This window comes from Otolemur garnettii, unplaced genomic scaffold (genome assembly GCF_000181295.1).
Source record: "Otolemur garnettii isolate 467f Iridium unplaced genomic scaffold, OtoGar3 scaffold00084, whole genome shotgun sequence".
NCBI lineage: Eukaryota > Metazoa > Chordata > Mammalia > Primates > Galagidae > Otolemur > Otolemur garnettii.
This window is the reverse complement of record NW_003852479.1, coordinates 105,111-123,914: the sequence shown is the minus strand read 5'-3', so window position 1 is coordinate 123,914 and position 18,804 is coordinate 105,111. Positions and strand designations below refer to the sequence as shown.

General features: G+C 39.0%; 1 protein-coding gene and 1 pseudogene across 1 annotated transcript in view; both read left to right on the top strand.

The window, feature by feature from the left end:
* Positions 1–18,804, top strand: part of KPNA4 (karyopherin subunit alpha 4) — a 65,845-nt gene that overhangs the window by 12,530 nt on the left and 34,511 nt on the right. The gene's annotated exons all lie outside the window — the stretch shown is intronic.
* On the top strand, positions 5,181–6,504 carry LOC105887428 (annotated as a pseudogene).

Genomic DNA, 18,804 nt, shown 5'->3' with positions numbered 1-18,804 from the left:
ACTGTGTTTCCCCGAAAATAAGACCTACCCAAAAAATAAGCCCTAGCAGGATTTTTATGCATTTGTTAAACATAAGCCCTACCCCCAAAATAGGACCTAGTGATGCAGATATGCTGCATAGCCACACCATGCATTTCGGCATGGAGAGGAAGACACCCCCTGAAAATAAGCCCTACTGTGTCTTCTTGAGAAAAAATAAATGTAAGACAGTGTCTTATTTTCGGAGAAGCACAGTAGGTTGTGGCCTGTGCTTCCTGCCAGCTGGCTGCAAATTAGGGGTTCCCATGACCTTTTTCTTGGGTTCAATTTGCTAGAGCAGCTCACAGAACTCAGGGAAAGGCTTTACTTAAATTTATTGGTTTGTTGTAAAGGATATCACAGAGGATGTAGATGAACAGCCAGACATGGTATGTGGGAAGTGATACAGAATTTCCATGCTCTGGGCACTCCAACCCAGGTAACCCCATGTGTTCAGTTGTCTGGAAGCTCTCTGAACCTAGACTTTTGGGGCTTTGTGGAAGCTTCATTACATAGGCATGATTGATTAAATCATTGCCCGTTCATGATCATCTTAATTTTCAGCCCTTTCTCTTTTCTGGAGGCTTGGGGGAAGTCCCAACCTTCTAAACATGCCTTGGTCTTTGCAGTGACCAGCTCTTGTCCTAAAGCTATCTTAGGAACCCCTGGCACCAGTGATTCATTAGAGTATACTAATGAGACACTCCTAATCACTCCATAAATTTCAAGGATCTTAGGAGCTCTATGTCTAGAGATGGTCTGAAGACCAGATATTTCACAATATCACAATGTGAAATGTCCATTATAGGCAAATCCATACAGAAAAAGAGGAAATTAGTAGTTGTCAGGGATTGGGACAAAGGGAAAATGGGGAATGACTTCTAATGGGTATGGGACTGCTTTTTGTAGTAATAAAAATCATCTGGGGTAAAGTTGCGATCAGCACATAACTTTGTGAATTATACTAAAAGCTACTGAGTTGTATACTTTAAATGGATGAATGCTGTGGTATGTAAACTGTATCTAAATAGAGCTGTACTGTTAAAAACAGCAATAAAAGATAGGAGAGGTGGCTCACACCTATAATCTGTTGTAGTGGGCGCCTGTAGTCCCAGCTACTTGGGAGGCTGAGACAAGAGGATCATTTGAGCCCAAGAGTTTGAGGTTGTTACATGAGCTATGAAGCCAGGGCACTCTACCCAGGTGACAAAGTAAGACTCTGTCTCAAAAAAACAAAACAAAACAAAACAAAACAAAAACCCAGCAACGACAGAGAAAGCTTAAAAGACATGAGTGGGGGCTGTGACTACTTTTCACTGCTGAGGGCATCACAGTTAAACTCCAATCTGCTCTTTTCCACTGATTTTCCCTTCTGCCTTCTCTATGTTGAATTCATTGGCTCAGCAAATATTTATTCAGCATCTGTCTGTGGTAAGCAGTGAGGATAGAGCAATGAATAGCACAGGCTAAGTTCCTATTCTCATGTGCAGTTTACATTCTAACAAGTGAACATCTCTCAGATCCCTGGCCTTAAGCTGACTCTGGAGATATTCAACCACCATGAACTAGGGTCATAGTAGATTTCTTATTTTTCTTTCCTAAACTTAGATTTACAATAAATAATATAACTTAAGTTTGGAGAAAAGGAAATCCCAAGTGTTCTGTGTCTGAAAACTTTTCCCTTGAGATTTATGGTAAACTTGATTTTTAGAATGAAAAGACCTAGGATTGCATCTCATTAGCTATTGGCCATTTGGAAAGTTTAATTTTTTGCCCTAATTTCTTGCATCTGTAAAATTAAAATTCCACATTAGTGGGTACTTGTTTTGAATTAGGATTTTGAGACTGCTAGGGGCTCACACCTGTAATCCATTAGGGAGGCCAAGTCAGGAGGATCACTTGAGGCCAGGAGTTTGAAACCAGCCTATATAACACAACAAGATTCCAGCTATACAAAATATTAAAAAAAAAAAAAATTAACTAGTCATGGTAGCACATGCCTATAGTCCCACCAACTTGGAAGACTGAGGTAGGAGGATTGCTTGACCTTAGCATTTGGGGCTTCAGGGAGCTGTGATCTTACAATTGCACTCTGGCCTGAGTGACAGAGTAAGACCCTGTCTCTGAATGAATGCATGGAACAATGCAGACTACGTTAAGTAGGGCAAAATGTTAGGAAAATTAAGGGTGCAGTTCCCACATATCCAGGGTACTTCAGGTAGGATTGTCTTGGTGATGGGAATTCATGGACCTCTTGTAGTACTGCCCTACCAATTGCTAAGTCAGCTATAAGTCAGCTATAAAATATTCTTTTAATATTTTCCTGTTACTAACTGTTGGTCTTTTTATTTTTGTTCCCCTTTGGTCTTAGTCTTTATGTGCTAAATTACTAAGAATGTAACTAAGCTTAATAAGCTCTGCCCAGGTTGAAGCAAATGGGGTTTTTTTAACAGCTTTTATTTTATTTATTTTTTTGGCTGGGGCTGTGTTTGAACCTGCTACCTCTGGCATATGGGGCTGGCGCCCTACTCCTTTGAACCATAGGCGCTGCCCAGAAGCAAATGGTTTTTACTAGTTACCTGTTTATGGATTGGCTTTTCCTGAGACAGGTACTTTCTTCCTAACTCCCAACTCCGGTCTGCTGTGATTTGGGGAACATGGGAATATTACATGATAAAAACCATCCTTTGATAAATTTGCTTCCATTCTTTTAATGTTAACTTTCTACTTTTATAATCTAGGGCAAATTATTGTCACATCTCCAAAGTAGTTGCCTTGTTTCTGCTATTGCTCCTCTCCAATTCATAAAATAATCAGTGTGGTTCTTTCGAAAAACAAAGTAAACCAAAATCATGCTTCTCCTGTACTCCAGTAGCTTCCCACCACATTTAGCTTTCACACTCCTTACTGAGAGCTTCAGGATCTTGTCAGATTTGCTTTCCATCTATTGCTATCTCTCACTTCAGTATCTGCCTTAGTTACTGTATTCTCTTTCATCATCTTTTAATTCGAACACTCTCAAACATCAGTGGCCCTCTAGGCTCTTCACACATGCTGATCTCAGAAGGCCTTCTCTAGGCCTCTTGTGTCCATTACCTTTTCTTCACCTGCATGGTTATTTCAGAATCAGCCTTTGAATCTCAGCTTCAATGTCATTTAGTCCCAGAGGCCATCCCTGAACAATAGAATTGTTCAACAACAATTCCTGTTGTTTTCCTTAAGATCACTGATAATAATTTATATATTTACTCAATGTTAGTTTTTCCCAACAGGTATAAGCTCCCTGAATATTGAGGACCTTGTCTGTTTTATACACCACTATATTCTTAATTTTCATCATAGGCCTGGTATATAGTCAGCAATTCAGTAAAATCTGAGAGAACTAAATGAAATTAAAAAAAAAAATAGGAACTATAGCATATTCTGATTATAATTGGTAACTAAATCAGAATTTTTAGGTTGGGGTTATTTTTTCTCTTGATTGTTAGAAGTAGTCCATGGTAATTATAACATTTTTTTAGAAAAATGGTAAAATAAAATCTTTAATATTCTTGCTATTTTTTGGAATGTTTCCTTTTTTCTTGTTTACATTTTTTTTCAGACATTTCAATTTAAATTGGGTTCTCTTGAGAATAACTCATAAGAATACAGCAAAGTTTCACAACCTTGACACTGTTGACCTTTGGGGCCAGGTAGGTTTTTGGAGGTGGGGATTGTCCTGTGTAGGATATTTGGCAGTGTCCGTGGCCTCCACGTACTAAAGGTCAGTAGCACATTACTCAGTCCCCCAGTTGTGACAGCCAGAATAGTTTCAAGAAATTGCCAAATGTCCCCTGAGTGGCAAAATTGCCCCATCTGAACTACTAAAATACAGTTACTTAAGTAAACTTCCCAGAACATGATTGCTATTTTCACTTTTTGATTCACAAACTTTAAGTGATTTTCTATTATCTCTACGAGGTGTTCAGCCTTTCTGTTAATAAGCTGGGCATTTCAGGCTTTCAGTTCGGTTAGCAGATAACTTGAGTGTTTGCTGCATAAATCCTGGTGAAGATGTAAACATAAAATTACTTGATCAGATTCTTTTAAATTTATAACTCCCTCATATAACTTCATCTGTGAACTGCTTTTTTTTTTTTTTTTTTTTTTTGCAGTTTTTAGCTGGGGCTGGGTCTGAACCCGCCACCTCCCGCATATGGGGCCTGGCGCCCTACTCCTTTGAGCCACAGGTGCCACCCTCTTTTCTTTTCTTTTTTTGGGGGGTGGGTATGAAGTCTTATTATGTCGCCCTTGGTGGAGTGCTGTGGCCTGAGACAGGTGCTTTCCTCCTAACTCCCACCTCCAGTCTGCTATGATTTGGGGAACATGGGAGCTAAAAACATTAGCTAGTTGTTGGTAGCACAAGCTTATAGTCCCAGGTGCTTGGAAGACTGAGGTTTTCCAAGTTTGAGGCACAGCAACCTCAAACTCTTGGGCTTAAGCAATTTTCTTGCCTTAGCCTCCCAAGTAGCTGGGACTACAGGCACCCACCACAATGCCTGGCTATGTTGTTGTTGTCATTGTTGTTTGGCAGGCCCTAGCTGGGTTTGAATCTGCCAGCTCCAGTGTATGTGGCTGGTGCCCTAGCCACTGAGCTACAGGTGTCCATCTGTGACTCCTCTTCCACTTCAGGCAAGTGAACCCATCTCATGTGTAACATTCAGTTCTGCTTTTTGTTTTAATCATTGCTTTTGCCTTCCTGGGAACACCTAGTCCTCCCTTTACCTTGCAATTTCTTTTCAAACCCAGCACTATGGGAGGTAAGGCAAGAGGATTAGTTGAGGCCAGGAGTTAGAGAACAGCTATAACAAGACCCCATATCTACAGAGTATTTTTGAAAACTAGCCGTATGTGGTGGTGCACACCTATAGTCCAAGTACCTGGGAGGCTGAGGTGGGAGTATGGCTTGAGCCCAGGAATTAAGAATGCAGTGACCGATGATCAGGCCTCTGCACTCCAGAGCAAGACCCTATCTTGAAAAAAAGAAATAGAAAAGCAGTCCTAAAATTCATAAGGTGTACCACAAAGGACCTGATGAATAAGCAAAATAAATCTTGAGAAAGAATAAGACTGGAGGAACAGCAGGGGGATAGCAGGAACACTCAAACAGGGACCATGGTGGTCCCAAGGGGGCTGACGGGCTCATCATCAGGATGGAGGTGGACACCAGAGCTGCAGTGCACCTGTGCCTGCTGGAGGGCAAGAAGCTGGAAAAGGAAGGAAGACTTCAGGAATTTATTGAAACCCTTCACGTCTTTGGAAAAACAGACCCGAACTGCTTCGGATATGCCGTGTACATCCCGAATCTTAGTTGGCAGTAGTGAAGACACACTGTGAAGCTAAAAAATGGAATTTACTTTTTGAAAATATTATGCTTTTGTCAAAAAGGCAGAGTTAGTTAAAACATGCTGTTGTAAAAATGGTTCAGAAATGCTGTACTTAGGTTGAGGAAATCACAGACCTTCTAATCAAACTTTGATTAATTGATACTTTATGAATGGTTACAGAAGGAAAGATTTATGTTGAAGTTGAGTGTGCTTGACAGACTAAAACATGAGCAAATGGAGAAGAGCAAAATGGTTATGCAAAAGAGACAACCTCAGTATTTCAAGAGGTACAGGTAGAGAAACCTGTGGGTCAGAAGAAAAGAAGGCGTGGATGGAGTTTATTTTGGAGCAAATAAGGCCCTGCCTAGCTGTGAAAGATAATATTTGGACACAAGTCATCTGCAAGAAAATTAACACCAAGTCTTTCCAGGAAGAAAACAGACAAATTAAAGTTGAAATACTACAATTTAATGATTCAGTTGGATTAACATGAAGAATCCTACCTGTTTGCAAGTCCCACAGAGCAATATATGGTACTCCTTGTATACAGGCTCTGAAGAGTGTTGGGCATTATGTTATTCTGGATCCTTTTGACAACCAGATTTGGTTCACTGAATTAGTGACAAAAGGAAGTTAGAAGAAATTTACAAATACAAGAATCTCTTAAAGCTTTCTGTCATAATGGAGATGATGCATTGGTCCACACATGTTGAGGACAGTGGGGTGGAATTAAGAAAAGTTTCACTTGAGAGTCCTACAACTGATGTTTTTGGTTCTACAGAGGTAGGTGAAAAAAGGTAAACTTGAAAAACAGCACTGTTGACTGTAATATTAGTATAATGACCAAGTATTATATTCAGATAACATTTGAGAAGAATGGCACAACTTTTAGATCTATTTGTTAATGAGTCAGGAGCTTTTCTGTCGAATCTGGTAGTTAACGAGAACATCTTTGCTGTGAAGTATACAGATTGGGCAGGAAGTATAAACTTAACAGAAACATAGGGATCCAAGTAATTTATTAAATGACTAGTCTCAAAAACTGAACTCATTGATGTTACTAGTTAACAAAACTACCCACCCCAAAGCTAGAGAAGAGATAATATGTAATCTACAATAAGGGTCTTTTTTTTTTTTTTTTGAGACCAAGCCTCAAGCTGTCCCCCTGGGTAGAGTGCTGTAGCATCACAGCTCACAGCAACCTCCAACTCCTGGGCTCAAGCAAGTCTCCTGCCTCAGCCTCCCAAGTAGCTGGGACCACAGGTGTCCGCCACAATGCCTGGCTATATTTTTTTGGTTGCAGCCGACATTATTGTTTGGCAGGCCTGGGCTGGATTCAAACCCGCCACCTTAGGTGTATGTGGCTGGCGCCTTAGCCACTTGAGCCATAGGCGCTGAGACAACAGTAAGGGTCTTAATGGTTTTAGAAAATAATTAAAATTAGAAGTCATTAAAAAGATTTTTTAAAAGTCTGGTATATATGTTGGGTTTTGTTCCCCTAATCTCAGCCCCTTTATCCAAAATTTTATAATAGTAAATACATTTGAGGCCTATTTTAACCTTTCAGTTTTCTGATTTCATTGTTAACTGCATTTGCAATTGATGCAAATACATAACAAATTTTTATTGTATGAATATGCAAAAAAATCATGTCATAATTTACCCAAATGTGTTTTTCTATCATTTGAAACATTTTTAACTACTATTTGTTTTCATTCAACTAACAAACATAACTTAAAAAAACCCAGCAGCATATGCACATTCACTTTCTAAAGTTACCTGTTCCTAAACATTTCATGGGGTACTGATTTGACAGGTGTTATTTATTTATTTATTTTTATTGAGACAAGAGTCTCACTTTGTGGCCCTCGGTAGAGTTCCATGGCATCATAGCTCACAGCAACCTTCAATTCTTGGGATTAAATGATTCTCTTGCCTCAGCCTCCCAAGTAGCTGGGAATATAGGTGCACACCACAATGCCTGGCTTTTTTTGGTAGAAACAGGCTCTGTCTCTGGCTCAGGCTGGTCTTGAACCTCTGAGCTCAGGGCAATCCACCTGCCTCGGGCTCCCAGAGTGCTAAGAGTACAGGCATGAGCCACCATGCCCAGCCTTGACAGGTGTTTTTTTTAAAATAAATTCTGTCATAAAGCTATCAGTCATTTAGTAGAATTAAAAAGCACAGAACATAACCCCCCCAAAAGAACAAGGCTGGAGGCCTCATACTTCACAACTGCAAAATATATTACAAAGCTGCTCTAATCAAATCAGCCATCGTACTGGCATAAAGACTGGTAATATAGATCAGTGGTGAAGAACAGAGAGCCCAAAGTAAGTTACTGTGTATACGGGCAAATGATCTTTGGCAAAGATGCGAAGACTAGAGGGTCGAGAAAGGATACTGTAGTCTCTTTCACAAACAGTACTAGGAAAAACTGGGTACTCATGTGCAAAAGAACAAAATTGGACCCTTCCAAAAATTAACTCAAAATGGATAAAAGATGTAAACATAAGATGTGAGATTATAAAACTGGAGGGAAACAGGGAAAGTTTCATAAACTTGGTCTTGGCAATGATTTCTTAGATAAGACACTAAAAACATGCTATAACATAGAAAAGTGGGACTATATCAAAGAAAAGCTATACAGCAAAGGAAGCAATCAACAGAGTCAAAAGCAACCTGTAGAATGGGAGAAAATATTTACAAATGATCTATTGTGATAAGGGGTTAATATCTGGAATATATAAAGAACTAAAACTCAACAAAAAAATGTAACAGCTATTTTTAAATGGGTAAAGGAGGCCAGGCATGGTGGCTCACACCTATAATCCTAGTGCTTTAAGGCAGGTGGATTGCCTGAGCTCAGGAATTGGGAGACCAGCCTGAGCAAGAGAGACAAGGTCTCTAAAAATAGCCAGGTGTTGTGGCAGATGTCTGTAGTCCCAGCTACTTGGGAGGCTGAGGCAAAAGGATAGCTTAAGCCCAAGAATTTGAGGTTGCTGTGAGTTATGACATCACAGCACTCTACTGAGGGTGACAAAGTAAGACTCTGTCTCTAAGTAAATAAATAGGGCAGAGGACTTGGACCAGATGTTTCTCTGAGGTGGATATACAAATAGCCAAAAACACATGAAAAGATGCATACCATCAGTAGTTATTACTGATGCAGATCAAAACTACAATGAGATCTACCTCCCATCCATTAGATTGACTACTTACTATAAAAACAAGAAAAACAACAGGTAGCAAATGTCAATGAAGATGTGGGGACTTTGGAACCCTTGTGCCCTGTCGGAGATAACATGAAATAGTGCAGCTGCTATGGAAAACAATATAGTAGTTTCTCAAAAAGTTAAAAATAGAATTATCATGTGATCCAGCAATTGGAATTCTAGATATATTCCTAAATGAATTGAAAGTGGGAATGAGGGGTGGCGCCTGTGGCTCAATGGGTAGGGCATGGCCCCATGTACCGAGGGTGGCGGGTTCAACAGCCCGAACCAACTAAAACAGCAATGATAACTACAACAAAAATAGCCAGGCATTGTGGCAGGCACCTGTAGTCCCAGCTACTCAGGAGGCTGAGGCAAGAGAATCGCCTAAGCCCAAGAGTTGGAGGTTGATGTGAGCTGTGACGCCACACCACTCTACCAAGGGTGACAGAGTAAGACTGTCTCAAAAAAAACCAGTGGGGTGGCTCTGTGCCAGCCACATACACCTAAGGTGGCGGGTTCAAATCCAGCCTGGGCCCGCCAAACAACAATGATGGCTGCAACCGAAAAAAAAATAGCCAGGCGTTGTGGCGGGCGCCCGTCGTCCCAGTTACTTGGGAGACAGAGGCTGGAGTCTCCCTTGAGCCCAGGAGTTGGAGGTTGCTGTGAGCTGTGATGCCATGGCACTCTACCCAGGGGCTCAGCTTGAGGCTCTGTCTCAAAAAAAAAAAATAAAAACAGTGGGAATGAAATACTTGTACACACATGTTCATAGCAGCTTTGCACAAAATCCAAAAGGTGGATGCATAAGGTCTTTTGACAGATAAGCAAAATGTGCATGTTCGTATAATGGAATATTATAGAGACTTTGAAAGAAAGTTCTTTTTTTTCTTTTTAGAGACAGAGTCTTACTTTATCACCCTTGGTAGAGTGCTTGTCTCACAGCAACCTCCAACTCCTGGGCTTAGGAGATTCTATTGTCTCAGCCTTCCAAGTAGCTGGGACTATAGGCGCCCGCCACAACACCCATTTATTTTCTGTTGCAGTTTGGCCAGAGGCGGGTTCAAACCCACCACCCTCAGTATATGGAGCTGGCACTCTACTCACTGAGTCACAGGCGCCACCCAGAAAATTCTGATACTTGTTATGAGCCTGAAGCATTATGCTATGTGAAATAAGCTAGTCACAAAAAGACCAAATACTGTATCATTCCACTAATATAAGGTACCTAGAATATTCAAATGGATAGAAACAGAAAGTAGAATGATTGTTTCCAGGGGCTGGGAGAAGGGGACTTGTTTAATGGGTATAAAGTTTCAGTTTTTCAAGGTGAAACAAGTTTTGGGAGATTGGATGCACAAAAGTATGAATGGTTTTTTGTTTGTTTGTTTGTTTTTAGAGACAGTCTCACTTTATTGCCCTTGGTAGAGTGCTGTGGTGTCACAGCTCACAGCAACCTCCAGCTCTTGGGCTTAGGCGATTCTCTTGCCTCAGCCTCCCAAGTAGTTGGGACGATAGGCACCCACCACAACACCAGCTATTTTTCTTTTGTTGCAGTTTGGCCAGAGCTGGGTTTGACCCCACCACTCTCAGTATATGCGGCCAGAGCACTGCAGTTATGGTATATTCCCAACACAGGAGCTGGAATGATTGTGTATTTTAGGTTAGAACTTTGTCTCTCCTTTGCTCAAAACCTGCTAGTGACCTTCTGTCTCTCTTAGAGTAAATGTCAAAATCCTTCCAGTGGCTGATCATGCATTTCCTACTCCTCTTATTCATTGCATATTACTCTAGACCAGTGGTTCTCAACCTCCCTAATGCCACAACCCTTATTTAATACAGCTCCTCATGTGGTGACCCTGAACCATAAAATTATTTTCTTTGCTACTTCATAGCTGTAATTTTGCTACTGTTATGAATTGTAATGTATATTATCTGATATGCAGGATGGTCTTAGGCGACCCCTGTAAAAGGGTCGTTCGACCCCCAGGTTGAGAACTGCTGCTCTAGACGAACCTTAAATGTTGTTTCATGTCTGGATCTTTTTTACTTGTTATCCCTGTACCTTGTATACTTTCTGCTAGTTACCTGTGTGGTTCCCTCACTCACCTTCTAAGGTCTTTAAAGTATCCCCCTTCTTGGCTTTATATTTTCCTAATAATTAATCACTGCCCCATTATGTATAAAACTTAACTGCCATGAAGACAGGGATTTTTGTCCATTTGGTTTCCTGCTATGTCCTTAACACTAGGGACAGCTTGTGGCATATAGTAGGTGGTTAGTAAAAATTTGGTGAATGAATGGCTTTCTGTGTAGATATAAAAATCTTTAGTACATGAGTATAACTAGAGTGCTTTTTAAATAGTCCTTTAGGAAAGTAATTATATGTTTGACTTTTAATAGAGTTTTTTTATTGTTGAGGATGAAATATTTGAACCTAAGTTCACAAAAAAAAAATCAAAGGACTATTTTGAAGGTGAATATTGAGGAAAAAAAGTGAGGGAAAAGTAATGTGGTGTAGTATAACATTGGGCTGGGTCCAGGATAGCTGAGTCTTGGTATTCTTGAGGAAGTCACTGGGCCATAGTTCCTTTCTCTGTAAAATGAAATAATTCAGATGATTTTTCTTCAGTTACAAAATCCTATGTGTGGTTTGTTTAAACTTTTTCTGAAGAAAACCATGCATTTGAAATTATTATGTTCTTACAGAATGAAAGCATTATTCTTTTTTTTTTTTTCTTGAGACAGATTCTCAAAGCTGTCATCCTGGGTAGAGTACCGTGGCATCATCATAGCTCACAGCAGCCTCCAACTCTTAGGCTCAAGTGATCCTCTTTGCCTCAATTTTTCTATTTTTAGTAGAGATGGAGTCTCACTCTTTGTTTTTTTTTTTTAGAGACGGAGCCTGACTTTATTACCCTTGGTAGAGTGCTATGGCACCACAGCTCACAGCAACTTCCAACTCCTCGGCTTAGGTAATTCTCTTGCCTCAGCCTCCTAAGTAGCTGGGACTACAGGCGCCTGTCACAAGGCCCAGCTATTTTTTTTTGTTGCAGTTTGGCCAGAGCTGGGTTTGAACCCGCCACCCTCAGTATATGGGGCTGGTGCCCTACCCACTGAGCGACAGGCACTGCCCTGGATTCTCACTCTTGCTCAGGCTGGTCTTGAACTTGTGAGCTCAAGCAGTCCACCCACCTCAGCCTACAGAGTGCTGAGATTACAGATGTGAGCCACCATGCCTGGTCTGAAATCATTCTTTTAATCTTTGTTGCTTTTCACATTTCATTTTAATTTGATATTGTTTTATAAATGGAAAAAATATAATTTTCACTTGAGAACACACAAGATCAGCAGAGATATCAGACTGTTTCAAGTAGTTTTATAAAACCTGGGTTCTAACAACTTAATTTGGTTATATCTCATTTCATCTCCTCAGTAATTTTTCCCAGTGTCTTTTCCCATGAGTTGAGTTTTCAACTCTTTATTCAGACAATTCTTGAAGTTTTATTTCTGTTAAGGACCAGGTGTGAAGGGAAATGACCATTCTTGCTAGCATTTGATCAATCCCTTGGTATCCATTCATTTTAGTGTACCTTCCCTTGTGCTCATAAAAAACTTAAATACACCTTTCTTCAGTGTAATTGATTTCTTTATATGTTGTCCTCAGTCACTTTCTGTGATTCTGAAAGTTTATCTTGCAGCATTTATCAGCTCTGAGAGCTTATATGTTGTTATTTTCCAAACCTATGGTCACGTCTGATCTTTTTTCTTTCCCTGTCAAATCTCCTCTTTTTTGCCAGCATGCTGCTCACATGCATACACATGCACACTGAGCCACAGCACGGCCCATACTAATAAGTTTCAGTGCTTATAATTTAGATAGGATTGTATGACATCTCTAGAGTAGAATTGCTCCAATAGCTTGCCTAGAATAACTCTGGGCCTCCTACACTGAATTTATTTTCAAATTTCTCTTATGCTCAGTCTCCATTAAAATTTCCCCTTGTTAAAAAGAGATAAGAACTTAATTCTGCTTATGAAGATTTTTGCCCATAACCAGCATAACTTTAAAACTTTTATCTGATACTATTAATAAGTACTATCTCTGAGAATTAAATTAACAGATTGAAAATTAGAACTAAACTTACTGCTTAAGTGAACTTTTCTAAATGAAGAATTAGGATAAGGTTTTTCTCCCTAGTAGATATTAATTATTGGCCCACTTGGAGTAAGCATTTTCACTATTTGATATTTTAAATTTTCCCTGTTATTGACATAAATTTAAAACTCAAAATTTATTTACTAATTGTATGCCATGTGCCAGTATATATACTGTTCAGCAAAGGCATGATGGCTGCTGCTGAAGAAATCAACAAGCAGAGATGAAGGGAGAGACAAATAGAAAAGGAATGGGCAAGCCTACTTTTGCAGTTATGGTGTTTTTAGCTTTTGGCTTATCATGTTAATTAGGTTGTACTTACCAAGTATGTTTGGGTTGTGGCAATCATTTGGATTGAAAACACCTAGTAACTCAACATTTTTCCAAAAAGCGTAGCTTAGCCTTTTGTGACATGATTGATTTGGTTCTTTGCCTATGGGTCATCTATGGGTCATTTCTGGCTTCAGACATTTTTCAGCAAATTCTGCATGCGGTATCTTTTATAGTTCTTTTTGTATGTGTTGTATTTTCTACCTGGAATGCCTTTCTCTAAATAAATCGTCATTTGGTCTTGAAAAGTGGGCTGGGGCTCGGCGCCTGTGGCTCAAGTGGCTAAGGCGCCAGCCACATACACCTAAGGTGGCGGGTTCGAATCCAGCCTGGGCCCGCCAAACAACGATGGCTGCAACCAAAAAATGGCCAGGCGTTGTGGCGGGTGCCTGTGGTCCCAGCTATTTGGAAGGCTGAGGCAGGAGACTCGCTTGAGCCCAGGAGTTGAAGGTTGCTGTGAGCTGTGAGGTCACGGCACTCTACCCAGGGGGATAGCTTGAGGCTCTGTCTCAAAAAAAAAAAAAAGAAAAGTGGGCTGGTTATGTAGTCTTTAGTACTTTACTTCTATACTGTCAGAGCACCTTGTTTGTATGTTGTAGCACATTTATTAAATGAGTAAAATCAGGTAGCATGTTTAGAATGGTCTTGGGGGGGGGGTGGAGTTGGCACCAAATATTTGCTAGAGGTTGGTTGGGCCTTCCTTTACTATTTTATTAAATTATGTTTCTGTGTTATAAGAATGCTGTCTCCACAAAGGCATAGATGTGCTATGTCTGGTTTATCTTCATATTCCTAGTGCTTTACAAATAGATGATTAATAAACATTGGAGCGAGTGAATGAATGCTTTCCAGCAGGATCTAAGTAGTAGTATAATATTAAGCCATGTTTATGTATGTAACATTTTTAAACTACTTTATTGAGATAATTTACCTATCATAAAATTCACCAATTTGAAGTGTACAAATCAGTGTTATTTAGTCCATTTTCAAATTGTGCAGCTATTATAGTCCATTCACTGTGCAAAGATCTCTCATGTGTATTTAATTTTTTTCTTTCTCCTTTCCTTTCACTTTCCTTTCCTTTCTTTTCTTTTCTTTTTTTACACAGGCTCTCACTGTTTTCCAGGAAGGAATGCAGTGGACATTTATAACTCACTGCACCTTCAAACTCCTGGGCTCAAGCTATCCTGTCACTTCTGCTTTCTCAGTAGCTGGGACTATAGGCATGGCTATATTAGCTGGCTACCATACCCAGCTAATTTTTGAAAATATTTGTGTAGAGACAGCATCTTGCTGTGTTGCCCAGCCTGGTAAATTTTTCTTCTCTTCCTCCCTTCCCTTCCCCTTCTCTTTCCTCCCTTTCTTCCTTTATTCCTTTCTTTTTTTTTTTTTTTTTGGAGATAGAGTCTTAGTATGTCACTCTGAGTAGAGTGCTGTGGTGTCACAGCTCACAGAAACCTCAAACTCTTGAGCTTAAGCGATTCTCTTCCCTCAGCCTCCCAAGTAGCTGGGACACATGCCCGGGCCATGCTCTCTCATGTTAAATACAAAAACATGGTTTATTTATATTTATTTTTTAGAGACAGAGTCTCACTTTGTCACCCTCAGTAGAGTGATGTGGCATCACAGCTCACAGCAACCTCTAGCTCTTGGGCTAGGTGATTATCTTGCCTCAGCCTCCCAAGTAGCTGTTACTTCAGGCGCCCAACCACAATACCCAGCTATTTTTTGTTGCAGTTTGGCCTGGACCAGGATCAAACCTGCCACCCTCGGTATATGGGGCTAACGCTACCCCCAAACAGTTTCTTTTAGATAGAAATGATATTCTGGGTTTGTTTGTTTTTTTAAGGTTCACTGCTTTGAAATTTTTTGGAAATTTCTTACCTCTTTTGCCTGGATTTAAAATTTTGTAACTGTATGGCAGGCAAAGAGATAAAAAATCTGGGTGACCTGCGTAAATGCTGCCCTCCCACCCCTTTGTAGCCTTTGTCCTTTAGATATTTCTTTGGCCTATAAATAAACCTTTGGCCAGTTTGGCAGATTTTTGGATTTCTAATTGACAGTGCTGCTTACTGTGGCAGTGTAAGTCATAGGAACTCACAACTATTATATTTGCATGTAGTATACAAAGGCAGCTCCCTGAGGACAGACTTAGAAAAAGAATCTGCCTTGTATTGTATAGTTTTTTCATGAGATACAAGGGAAATAAAAGTTTTTCTTGATTTCTGTTGGGGTTATCACTTGAAAATGTCTAATACTATTTTTAAGGCATTTGTTTTTTGCAGTAAAAAGCACGGGTGGATGCTGCCAGGCTGAAGTGCATAGGGTATCTTTTCTACCAGTTTCGTTCATAGTTTTCCCTTTACTTTGGTGAAGAGAAGAAAATGCTTGTTCTATAATAAAGAAATTGTCAACTTTTTATTTTGCAAAAAGTTTCTTTAGATAATAGCCCTAGTCTGTTATTATATATAGTGGTAAATTGATTTGATAAATCCTTTATTAGTATTTCCAAATTTTCAAAACCTCTGACTTATTCAGGGGGAGGGTAGAACAAACAAAACATTCTGGGGGCAATTGAAGCAACACCAAAAATACATTACTGGGATCTGATCAAACTAAGAAGCTTTTGCACATCCAAGAACACAGTAAAGCAAACAGACAACCTTCAGAATGGGAGAAGAGTTTTGCAAGTTATGGTTCCGACAAAGGTCTGATAACTAGAATCTACAGAGAACTCTAATAAGAAAAGAACAAATAACCCCATTTCTATATGTATAAGAGACTTGAACAGAAACTTCTCTGATGAAGACAGGCACAGGGCCTACAAACACATGAAAAAATGCTCATCACTCTTAATCATCAGAGAAATGCAAATCAAAACCACTTTGAGATATCATCTAACTCCAGTAAGATTAGCCCACATCACAAAATCCCAAAACTACAGGTGTTGGTGTGGATGCAGAGAGAAGGGAACCTACACTGCTGGTGGAAATGCAAGCTAATACAACCTTTTTGGGAAGAAGTTTGGAGAACACTCAAGGAATTAAAAGTAGACCTACCGTTTAATCCTGCAATTCGTCTACTAGATATATAGCCAGATGATGAAAAATTATTTTACAACAAAGACATTTGCACCAGAATGTTTACTGCAGCCCAGTTCATAATTGCCAAGACATGGAAACAGCCCACGTGCCCATCGACCCATGAATGGATTAACAAATTGTGCTATATGTACACCATGGAATACTGTGCAGCCATAAAAAGATGGGGACTTCATATCTTTTATGTTTACCTGGATGGATCTGGAACATATTCTTCTTAGTAAAGTATCTCAAGAATAGAAAAAAATGTCTCCAGTGTCCTCAATACTACTATGAAATCAATATATAATCACCTACACGTGCATATGAATGGCAAAACATAACTATAGTCCATAAAGTAGACGGGAAGAGGGGCGAGAAGGGAATATTGGAGAAGGGACAGTATTTGAGGGGCACCTCACCTAATGTGCATGATGCAATGAATGGTACATTTGAAAACTATTAAGAAATGAGTATAATTGTGATAGATTTGTTACTTAGTTCAATGTAAACATTTTACATTGTATATAGAAGAAGTACTCTGAACCCCATAAATGCATCAATGTACAAAGTTATGATTTAATAAAAAAATAAAACCTTAAAAAATACAGTTTTGTAGATATGCAATATATAATTGTTTCGGATTTTATTTATTTAATAATTTTCTATAAAGGCCAGGTGCAATGGCTTATGCCTATAATCCCAGCACTCTAAGAGGTCTAGGTGGGCAGATCACCTGAGTATACGAGTTCAAGACCTGCCTGAGCTAAAGTGAGACCCCATCTCTAAGCATAGCTGGGCGTTGTGGCAGTCACCTGTAGACTACCAGCTACTGAAGAGAATTTCTTGAGCCCAAGAGTCTGAGGTTGCTGTGAGCTCTATAACATTACGGCACTCTACCGTAATGTAGAGTGACAAAGTGAAACTTCGTCTCAAAATAATAATAATAATGATAATTTTCTCTACTGAAATGCCCATTATACCTCAGTCCTGCTACTTTTGATTAATCATATAAACTTTTCTTAGACAAGAAATACTTCTATCTATCAGAAGTCTACCTTATTTAATTTCTCAAAAAGTCTTTTAAGGACATTTTACTGATAATATTTTCTTTTTCTTTTTTTCTTTTTTTTTAGTGGTAAGGTAGAACTTTTATTAGAAGTTAGAAAGGCAAGAAAAAAGCACCAGAGCTTCTGGAAGGGGGAAAGAACTGAAGAACTCTCTCGGGAGTCTCCACTTGGGCTCTTTTATCTAGGGGTTTTAAATACAGATAATATTTTCTTTGTGTGAGACCTAGGACATAGTTTTTTGTTGCTTATTATGAGTCATTTATGATTTTATATTGTAATACTATGCATAACTCATTGTCTTGGTAGTAGTACTTTTGCTTTAGTGAGAACTGTAGGCTCTCAAATTGAGTGGAATGCTATTTGACTTCCAGGCAAGTGGAATCAGTATGACGTAGTTGTTCTAGTAGCTTTGTAAAACACTGGGTTCTAATCCTGGCCAGCATTCAGCAAGTAATTTAACTTCTCTATGCTTCAGTTTCCTTGTTTGTAAAAGGAAATAAAGGCTTTTTTCCCTTACCTCATAAAATTGTAAAGATTAAATGAGAAATGGTAGATGCTAAAACAATTATTGTAGTACATAGCTAATTGTTTTTATTCATTTCATAGCCTGCTTCAGAAGCATTTTTAAATTGAGTCCTAATATTTTAAAAATCTGTATCTGTACCTTAGCTTCACTTAAGCAAAGATAAAATGAATAGGTCTTAACAAAACTTGATGTAGGCCAACATGGTAGTTAACACCTGTAATTCCAGCACTTTTGGGAGGGTGAGGTAGGAGGATCACTTGGGTCCAGGAGTTTGAGAATAGCCTGGGAATATAGGGAAATCCTGTCTTCACAAAAATATTAAAATTTTAAAAACAACTTCATACAATACTTAAAAAGGAAAATATGTATTATTTAGTTGCTTTGGATAAATCAACTGATACTATTGACTTGGCACGGATTTTATACTTCGTTTGGGTCTTAACAGAAGATTTTCTTGACAGTGAAGAGTAACTCACTTTGGGCAGTCTTGTGAGCAGAACACAGAGAATAGATATCTTCAACAACTTTCAAGATAATTGTCATGAAGTTGGACTGAATTTCCTAAATTTATTGAGAGTACAGACAGTGCACTTTCCATGATAGGAAACCATAAAGGGTTTATCGTGTAGTTAAAAAGGATATTAACAGATTCAGATGCTCTCATTTCTTTTCATCATTACTTTGCATCAGGAAAATGTCTGTACTAAGGCTCCTATTTTAAATGACACTTGTTAAAACAAGTTACAGCTATTATTAACTATATTGTGCAAACACAGTAGAGTGTCATCAGTTTTGTAACATGCTAAAGTTGAGTGATGTATTCAGTATCATTCTAAAGTGCATTGTCTATCGCATTTTATCTCTTTGACAACAGGTAGTTAAATTTTATGAAGAACAGAATCAACAATGTGAATTATTAAAAGAAGATTTATAAAGGAATGCAGCATTTCTGTGTGATCATGTCAAATCAAAATGACCCGAGTATCTCTTTACAAAGTAAAACTAAGTTATATTGTACATGGCAAAAAAATCCAAGGATTCAA